This window comes from Ranitomeya imitator, chromosome 7 (assembly GCF_032444005.1).
Source record: "Ranitomeya imitator isolate aRanImi1 chromosome 7, aRanImi1.pri, whole genome shotgun sequence".
Classification (NCBI taxonomy): domain Eukaryota; kingdom Metazoa; phylum Chordata; class Amphibia; order Anura; family Dendrobatidae; genus Ranitomeya; species Ranitomeya imitator.
Window position 1 is genome coordinate 210,930,383 of NC_091288.1, and position 10,701 is coordinate 210,941,083.

A 10,701-nucleotide genomic window follows, 5' to 3' on the forward strand; every position below is an offset into this window, starting at 1 on the left:
GTGCAGTCACTGTGTACATACATTACTGATCCTGAGTTACATCCTGTATTATACCCCAGGGCTGCACTCACTATTCTGCTGGTGCAGTCACTGTGTACATACATTACATAACTGATCCTGAGTTATATCCTGTATTATACCCCAGAGCTGCACTCACTATTCTGCTGGTGCAGTCACTGTGTACATACATTACATAACTGATCCTGAGTTACATCCTGTATTATACCCCAGAGCTGCACTCACAATTCTGCTGGTGCAGTCACTGTGTACATACATTACATTACTGATCCTGAGTTACATCCTGTATTATACCCCAGAGCTGCACTCACTATTCTGCTGGTGCAGTCACTGTGTACATACATTACATTACTGATCCTGAGTTACATCCTGTATTATCCTCTAGAGTTGCACTCGCTATTCTGCTGGTGCAGTCACTGTGTACATACATTACATTACTGATCCTGAGTTACATCCAGTATTATACCCCAGAGCTGCACTCACTATTCTGCTGGTGCAGTCACTGTGTACATACATTACATTACTGATCCTGAGTTACATCCTGTATTATACTCCAGAGCTGCACTCACTATTCTGCTGGTGCAGTCACTGTGTACATACATTACATTACTGATCCTGAGTTACATCCTGTATTATCCTCTAGAGTTGCACTCGCTATTCTGCTGGTGCAGTCACTGTGTACATACATTACATTACTGATCCAGAGTTACATCCAGTATTATACCCCAGAGCTGCACTCACTATTCTGCTGGTGCAGTCACGGTGTACATACATTACATTACTGATCCTGAGTTACATCCTGTATTATCCTCTAGAGTTGCACTCGCTATTCTGCTGGTGCAGTCACTGTGTACATCCATTACATTACTGATCCTGAGTTACATCCAGTATTATACCCCAGAGCTGCACTCACTATTCTGCTGGTGCAGTCACTGTGTACATACATTACATTACTGATCCTGAGTTACATCCTGTATTATACTCCAGAGCTGCACTCACTATTCTGCTGGTGCAGTCACTGTGTACATACATTACATTACTGATCCTGAGTTACCTCCTGTATTATACTCCAGAGCTGCACTCACTATTCTGTTGGTGCAGTCACTGTGTACATACATTACATTACTGATCCTGAGTTACATCCTGTATTATACTCCAGAGCTGCACTCACTATTCTGCTGGTGCAGTCACTGTGTACATACATTACATTACTGATCCTGAGTTATCTCCTGTATTATACTCCAGAGCTGCACTCACTATTCTGCTGGTGCAGTCACTATGTACATACATTACATTACTGATCCTGAGTTACATCCTGTATTATACTCCAGAGCTGCACTCACTATTCTGCTGGTGCAGTCACTGTGTACATACATTACATTACTGATCCTGAGTTACCTCCTGTATTATACTCCAGAGCTGCACTCACTATTCTGCTGGTGCAGTCACTGTGCACATACATTACTGATCCTGAGTTACATCCTGTATTATACTCCAGAGCTGCACTCACTATTCTGCTGGTGCAGTCACTGTGTACATACATTACATTACTGATCCTGAGTTACATCCTGTATTATACTCCAGAGCTGCACTCACTATTCTGCTGGTGCAGTCACTGTGTGCATACATTACATTACTGATCCTGAGTTACATCCTGTATTATACTCCAGAGCTGCACTCACTATTCTGCTGGTGCAGTCACTGTGTACATACATTACATTACTGATCCTGAGTTACCTCCTGTATTATACTCCAGAGCTACACTCACTATTCTGCTGGTGCAGTCACTGTGCACATACATTACTGATCCTGAGTTACATCCTGTATTATACTCCAGAGCTGTACTTCTGTAGAAACAATCTATATTTTGGATATGTCCTTTGTCCATAGATGACATTATGTAATATAATAGTTTTTTTTCTGACTGCCTCCTGTACATTGTGGTATACAATTTATGTCTTTATACATCAACTATGGAACTAAGGAACTTGCCCCTCAGACCATGTGGGGTCATCACAACAGAATCAGACCCCAATCAGAGGACAATAAAACATTCCTTATCTAAGAACTGGCCCAATATTTATGGACATAACTGTTTATCACTCATGGTAATCCTGCTTCATGTCACCTGTCATCCATGTTTTGTTTTTTGTTTTTCTATGTTATGTTGTGCATAAATATGTAATTCTAGTCTTTCCCTGATGAAGAGACCTGAGTTGTCTGTAAAGCTGCAATGTGTTACCATCTTTTCAGTTAGCCATTAAAATGTATCAACCACTGAGGACTCTCAATTCTAAATATTTTCCTGTACATTGCACATTCACCACTAGATGGCGCTCTATACTTAGTGTATTTCTTTCTTCCTGAGCTGAATTTTGGGGACAATCACTTTGATACAAGCCCCTCTGGCTCCAGCCCCCCATCGTCTATGATCTACATCTGCTTAGTAAGGCGATTAAATATTAAAATCTGACCATTTTCTGGTACCAACAAAAAATTTTTCCAGACCTATTTTTAATAAATGTCCCCCCATTATGTTTAGATGAATGACATTGATGTAGAAATGTCAGGATACTATTCGGGTGGAGTCCGACCCCTCCTGTGCACAAATTCTCAGAATCCCGGTCCAATTCACCAGCTGCTCCCGGAGGCTATGCGGCCGGTTACGGGGGATGTCAGTAGGGCAGCTCGCCCCGCAGAGCGGTATAACCATCAAATTCCATCTCCTAGATATGTATGTGCTCGGTCAGGACGTGGCGGACAGGGCAGAGCGACCTGCAGCCTGACCCCGACCAGGAGGATCAAAGAAACCTCAGAAAAATCTCATCCTAATAAGTCTGGAATTTTTTTTTTATCATTATTTATTTTATTTTTTTTTTGTTATTTTTGTGTACAAGTCCATGAGTAAGATCCAATTATTTCTTAATTCGTCTTCCTCAAAAATGTAAAATTGAAAGTCTAAAATTAATTCTACTTGATGTAACCCTTTCTCCGACGGAGAAAAACTGGAAAAGAAAAGGAAAAATGTAGAATAGCAAATATATATCCCAATCACTCCAAAAGCTGTCGTCAAAGCCGAGATGAATTTCCGCCCTCCTGTTTGTGTTTATTTATTAATACACTTATATGTTGTGTACGTAAAATAAAAAAAATGTAAAAAATGTAAGAAAATAAACCGTAAAATAAAAAACAATCTCGGTGCAAAAATTATAATAAAGGCGAAAAAAAATAAAGTTTGATAAAAAATATATGAAATGTTTTTTTATGAAATATTAGAATGTGAGAAAGGAGCAGGGGGACACATAATGCGGGGGGTTCAGCGGCGCGCAGCCTTGTGACACCGCCGGTGTTCTGGACGTCCCAGTCCTCACTGTCGCTGATGTCACCGGCTGCAGTCAGTCCAGAGTCGGTGTCCTTGGGTCAGGCTGACGTCTGTTCCTCCACGAGTCCCGCAGTCTCGGCTCCCGGCAGAGAGTTCTGCAATATTTTATCTAGACATGTTACGTCTGTAATTGCCAATTTAAGGGAAAATCAAGACTCTGTTTTTGTGCCTAAATGACACATGGAGCGTCACAGCTCCCACCTGGTCCTGATCTGTCGGGAAATGTCGCACCTCTCCTGGTAATCATGGTGGTGACGCGGCCGCCGGTCACACGATGCTGAGGATTATTATTGTCAAGACGTTGAGGGAATATTATAACGTCACTAAATATAAATGTATATCTTTCCTTCCTGAGCATTTCTAGGCCCACAGGTGCGGTACCAGAACCGGTATTGTCGACATGGGTTCACAGGTGCGGTACCAGTGCCGGTGTTGTCGACATGGGTTCACAGGTGCGGTACCAGGGCGGTGTTGTCGACATGGGTTCACAGGTGCGGTACCAGGGCCGGTGTTGTCAACATGCGTGCACAGGTGCGGTACCATGGCCGGTGTTGTCAACATGGGTTCACAGGTGCGGTACCAGGGCCGGTGTTGTCGACATGGGTGCACAGGTGCGGTACCAGGGCCGATGTTGTCGACATGGGTTCACAGGTGCAGTACCAGGGCCGGTGTTGTTGACATGGGTGCACAGGTGCGGTACCAGGGCCGGTGTTGTCGACATGGGTGCACAGGTGCGGTACCAGGGCCGATGTTGTCGACATGGGTGCACAGGTGCGGTACCAGGGCCGATGTTGTCGACATGGGTTCACAGGTGCGGTACCAGGGCCGGTGTTGTCGACATGGGTTTACAGGTGCGGTACCAGGGCCGGTGTTGTCGACATGGGTGCACAGGTGCGGTACCAGGGCCGATGTTGTTGACATGGGTGCACAGGTGTGGTACCAGAACCGGTATTGTTGACATGGGTGCACAGGTGTGGTACCAGGGCTGGTGTTGTCGACATGGGTTCACAGGTGCGGTACCAGGGCTGGTGTTGTCGACATGGGTTCACAGGTGCGGTACCAGAACCGGTATTGTCGACATGGGTGCACAGGTGCGGTACCAGGGCCGATGTTGTCGACATGGGTTCACAGGTGCGGTACCAGGGCCGGTGTTGTCGACATGGGTTCACAGGTGCGGTACCAGGGCCGGTGTTGTCGACATGGGTTCACAGGTGCGGTACCAGGGCCGGTGTTGTCGACATGGGTTCATAGGAGCGGTACCAGGACCGGTGTTGTTGACATGGGTGCAAAGGTGTGGTACCAGGGCCGGTGTTGTCAACATGGGTTCACAGGTGCGGTACAAGGGCCGGTGTTGTCAACATGGGTGCACAGGTGCAGTACCAGGGCCGGTGTTCTCGACATGGGTTCACAGGTGCGATACCAGGGCCGGTGTTGTTGACATGGGTGCACAGGTGCGGTACCAGGGCCGGTGTTGTTGACATGGGTGCACAGGTGCGGTACCAGGGCCGGTGTTGTCAACATGGGTGCACAGGTGCGGTACCAGGGCCGATGTTGTCGACATGGGTGCACAGGTGCGGTACCAAAATCGGTATTGTCGACATGGGTGCACAGGTGTGGTACCAGGGCCGATGTTGTCGACAAGGGTTCACAGGTGCGGTACCAGGGCCGATGTTGTCGACATGGGTGCACAGGTGCGGTACCAGAACCGGTATTGTCGACATGGGTGCACAGGTGCGGTACCAGGGCCGATGTTGTCGACATGGGTTCACAGGTGCGGTACCAGGGTCGGTGTTGTCAACATGGGTGCACAGGTGCGGTACCAGGGCCGGTGTTGTCAACATGGGTGCACAGGTGCAGTACCAGGGCCGGTGTTCTCGACATGGGTTCACAGGTGCGATACCAGGGCCGGTGTTGTTGACATGGGTGCACAGGTGCGGTACCAGGGCCGGTGTTGTTGACATGGGTGCACAGGTGCGGTACCAGGGCCGGTGTTGTCGACATGGGTGCACAGGTGTGGTACCAGGGCCGGTGTTGTCGACATGCGTGCACAGGTGCAGTACCAGGGCCGGTGTTGTTGAGATGGGTGCACAGGTGCGGTACCAGGGCCGATGTTGTCAACATGGGTGCACAGGTGCGGTACCAGGGCCGATGTTGTCGACATGGGTGCACAGGTGCGGTACCAGGGCCGATGTTGTCGACATGGGTTCACAGGTGCGGTACAAGGGCCGGTGTTGTCAACATGGGTTCACAGGTGCGGTACCAGGGCCGATGTTGTCGACATGGGTTCACAGGTGCGGTACCAGGGCCGATGTTGTCGACATGGGTGCACAGGTGCGGTACCAGGGCCGATGTTGTCGACATGGGTTCACAGGTGCGGTACCAGGGCCGGTGTTCTCGACATGGGTGCACAGGTGCGGTACCAGGGCCGGTGTTCTCGACATGGGTGAACAGGTGCGGTACCAGGGCCGATGTTGTCGACATGGGTGCACAGGTGCGGTACCAGGGCCGATGTTGTCGACATGGGTTCACAGGTGCGGTACCAGGGCCGATGTTGTCGACATGGGTGCACAGGTGCGGTACCAGGGCCGATGTTGTCGACATGGGTTCACAGGTGCGGTACCAGGGCCGGTGTTCTCGACATGGGTGCACAGGTGCGGTACCAGGGCCGGTGTTCTCGACATGGGTTCACAGGTGCGGTACCAGGGCCGATATTGTCGACATGGGTGCACAGGTGCGGTACCAGGGCCGATGTTGTCGACATGGGTTCACAGGTGCGTTACCAGGGCCGGTGTTCTCGACATGGGTGCACAGGTGCGGTACCAGGGCCGATGTTGTCGACATGGGTGCACAGGTGCGATACCAGAACCGGTATTGTCGACATGGGTGCACAGGTGCAGTACCAGGGCCGGTGTTGTTGACATGGGTGCACAGGTGCGGTACCAGGGCCGATGTTGTCAACATGGGTGCACAGGTGCAGTACCAGGGCCGATGTTGTCAACATGGGTGCACAGGTGCGGTACCAGGGCCGATGTTGTCGACATGGGTGCACAGGTGCGGTACCAGGGCCGGTGTTGTCGACATGGGCACACAGGTGCGGTACCAGGGCCGGTGTTGTCGACATGGGTTTACAGGTGCGATACCAGGGCCAGTGTTGTTGACATGGGTGCACAGGTGTGGTACAAGAGCCGGTGTTGTCGACATGGGTCCACAGGTGCGATACCAGGGCCGGTGTTCTCGACATGGGTGCACAGGTGTGGTACAAGGGCCGGTGTTGTCGACATGGGTGCACAGGTGCGATACCAGGGACGGTGTTGTCGACATGGGTGCACAGGTGTGGTACAAGGGCCAGTGTTGTCGACATGGGTGCACAGGTGCGATACCAGGGCCGGTGTTGTCGACATGGGTGCACAGGTGCGGTACCAGGGCCGATGTTGTCGACATGGGTGCACAGGTGCGGTACCAGGGCCGATGTTGTCGACATGGGTTCACAGGTGCGGTACCAGGGCCGATGTTGTCGACATGGGTGCACAGGTGCGGTACCAGGGCCGATGTTGTCGATATGGGTTCACAGGTGCGGTACCAGGGCCGATGTTGTCGACATGGGTTCACAGGTGTGGTACAAGGGCCGGTGTTGTCGACATGGGTGCACAGGTGCGATACCAGGGCCGGTGTTGTCGACATGGGTGCACAGGTGCGGTACCAGGGCCGATGTTGTCGACATGGGTGCACAGGTGCGGTACCAGGGCCGATGTTGTTGACATGGGTTCACAGGTGCGGTACCAGGGCCGATGTTGTCGACATGGGTGCACAGGTGCGGTACCAGGGCCGATGTTGTCGATATGGGTTCACAGGTGCGGTACCAGGGCCGATGTTGTCGACATGGGTTCACAGGTGTGGTACAAGGGCCGGTGTTGTCGACATGGGTGCACAGGTGCGATACCAGGGACGGTGTTGTCGACATGGGTGATCAGATACGGTATCCTGCCCAGAGTCGGCATGGGTGATCAGATGCGGTATCCTGTCCAGACTCGGCATGGGTGCTCAGATACGGTATCCTGCCCAGAGTCGGCATGGGTGCTCAGGAGCCGTGTCAGGCTTGTTGTTAGGGATAATGTCACTTTCTATGGGGATTGAAGTGATTGTTGCTCCTCGTCTTTCTTTCTCTCCGGCTCCTCAGCGCTGATCTAATCAGTGTAAGCGGCGCGGTGCGAGGTGACGTCTATTCCTCCAGTGACATCTAGAAGAACCTGCGCGCTGTTCAGGACGGGTCACAATACGGCGCATTCATCAATATCTCAGCTGGTTTTTCTGACTCAATCTTCCAGATTCAGTGAGATAAAACAAATTAGGAAGGAAAAAAGCAAAGTTTCTTCACTTTCCGAATTGCTCGGATTATGACGGGCGCTGCCATGTGTCACGCTTGTGAGGACTCAGATGATTTTGGTGAGATGAAGGAAGGATAATTCCAAACATTATCTCCACCAGAAAATGTAAAATATCAGTGCCCTCTTGTATTATTAAGTATTGATCCAGGAATCCCTGTAAAACTCCCCAAATTACCACCTTTTGGTTATATTTGAAGAAGCAGAGCTGCAGTGTAAATTATGGTGCATAGGATGAAACACAGTCCAAAAATCAGTGGCCTAAATACCGACTCCATCGCAAACAGTGCTGCTAATAACGGCTGATTGGTGAAGGATCCGGTTGCCAGACCACAGCAGATCTGATATTGATGATCTACCCAAAGGACAGGTCAATAATATCAAATTCGTGTAGATCCTCTGCAATTAATGCCGCCAAACAGTGCTCAAATAATACCAGCATACATTGCTGAAATAATACCACCATATATATAGCGCTCAGGTAATGACACTATAGTCATGATAGCACTGCTGTACAATGCATTATTGATACTATTCTACAATAAATAGTAAAATTAATTGTGTTTGCATCCCTTAAAGGGATTATCCTATATTCCCTAAGGGATATTGTCGGATAGAGATTGTAAATACAAGCACTTTTGCAATTTACTGCTTTTTAAAATTTGCATCCGTTCCAGAGATATTAACGCTTTTCTTTTGTATTCAGCTCGTTGCCTAGGAGACCGACCACCGCTGTTGTCTTGCTTGTAAGCACTGCATTGAAGCTGGCCAGGATTAGGAGGTAACAGCACGCGCCTGCTTAAATACGGTGCATGTGAACTCAATATAAAAGAACTTGTATGCATTGCGCAGGTTCTGCTGTCTAGCAGCGGTGGTCGGTCTCCAAGGCAACGAGATGGAAACAGAAGAAAAGTGTTAATATCTTAAGAACGGCTGAAAATTTTAACGGGGTGTAAATTGCAAAAATGTTTGCATTCACAAGCTCTATCTGAAAATACCCATTTGTGAAAATGGTGAATAACCCTTTAAGTGCCAGTTCAGCTGTGGCGCCATCTTCAGCATTGCTCGTGCATCTCTTGACACTTCTTCTCATACCATGAGGTCAGGCACTGTGCAGGTTACGGCACGACCGGGCAGGTTGGCAGCAGAGGACTTAATTAAGTGAACCCGTGGTTTGTTTTGTTTACAGAGTACACGGTGTGGCTGCTCCCGTTCCAGCTCCACATTCCTTCATTCTTTGGGGGATTTTTTTTTTCTCTCTACTTTTTAAGATGAATTTTAATGATCAAATGTTACTTAAGGATTTTTAATGAACATTTTTTTCTGGCCGGGGGGTTTATACATCAGAATATTGTCTTGGCCCATGAGGCTGTTTTGCCACTTACACTGGATACATAGGGTTTGGATTGTGGGGTCTTTTGCCTTTACTATGTGATGCTGAAAATAAGTTACATTTTTGTTCAGTCTCTGATTTTAAAAAAATTTGCCCCCGTTTTTTTTTTTTCCATCCTCCACATACAGATAAAATCTTGCTGGGCCCAAGTTAATTGAATTAGCTGCAGTACCAGGAACAGCCACACTTGGATGAATGGCGCTGTGTAAAGAGTCAAAGGGTTGATTCATTCTGCTGATCGTCCCATGATCAGGGGTCGGACCCCAAGAAAAACAGTTTCTACAGCTGCCCTGGTTTCTATGGGAAAAAAGTTCAATCAGTCATTTCAGAATATTAGAATATTTTTTTTTTCCAGCGGAAACTGTCCAAAATCAGCCTCAAAAACTGCGGATTATAGTAGTTATATTCTTGTACATAGGAGCAGTATTATAGTAGTTATATTCTTGTATGTAGAAGCAGTATTATAGTAGTTATATTCTTGTACATAGGGAGCAGTATTATAGTAGTTATATTCTTTTACATAGGGGCAGTATTATAGTAGTTATATTCTTGTACATAGGGGGCAGTATTATAGTAGGTATATTCTTGTACATAGGAGCAGTATTATAGTAGTTATATTCTTGTACATAGGAGCAGTATTATAGTAGTTATATTCTTGTACATAGGGGCAGTATTATAGTAGTTATATTCTTGTACATAGGGGCAGTATTACAGTAGTTATATTCTTGTACATAGGGGCAGTATTACAGTAGTTATATTCTTGTACATAGGGGCAGTATTACAGTAGTTATATTCTTGTACATAGGGGCAGTATTATAGTAGTTATATTCTTGTACATAAAAGCAATATTATAGTAGTTATATTCTTGTATTTAGGGGACAGTATTATAGTAGTTATATTCTTGTACATAAAAGCAATATTATAGTAGTTATATTCTTGTACATAGGAGCAGTATTACAGTAGTTATATTCTTGTACATAGGGGCAGTATTATAGTAGTTATATTCTTGTATATAGGGGCAGTATTATAGCAGTTATATTCTTGTACATAGGGGGCAGTATTATAGTAGTTATATTCTTGTACATAAAAGCAATATTATAGTAGTTATATTCTTGTATTTAGGGGGCAGTATTATAGTACTTACTGTATATATAGGTCCAGAAGATCTGCTCTTTATATTGGAGACTTGTTACAGTAAGTGTGAGAGATGCTCAGAGAACTTATCATTGGAATACTGGGTATATTTTTGAGAATCGTGGAGAACAATGGCAGAAGTTTCCAATACTTTCTCTTTACTTAACAAAGGAGAAGAATTATAAACTCTGTGATATAATCCCTGTTGTTTGCACCAGCTCCGGCAGTCACAAATCAGCAGGCAGCTCGGTGTGTCAGCAGCGTGATTAATCGCCATCATTATGCTGTATTACACAACAGAAAATCTCTGCAGTCGCATTGCACCTTGTGATCCGGCCTATCTCTATGAAATAATGTAGGGGGAGATGATTAGAGTTCGGGTATAATGTTAT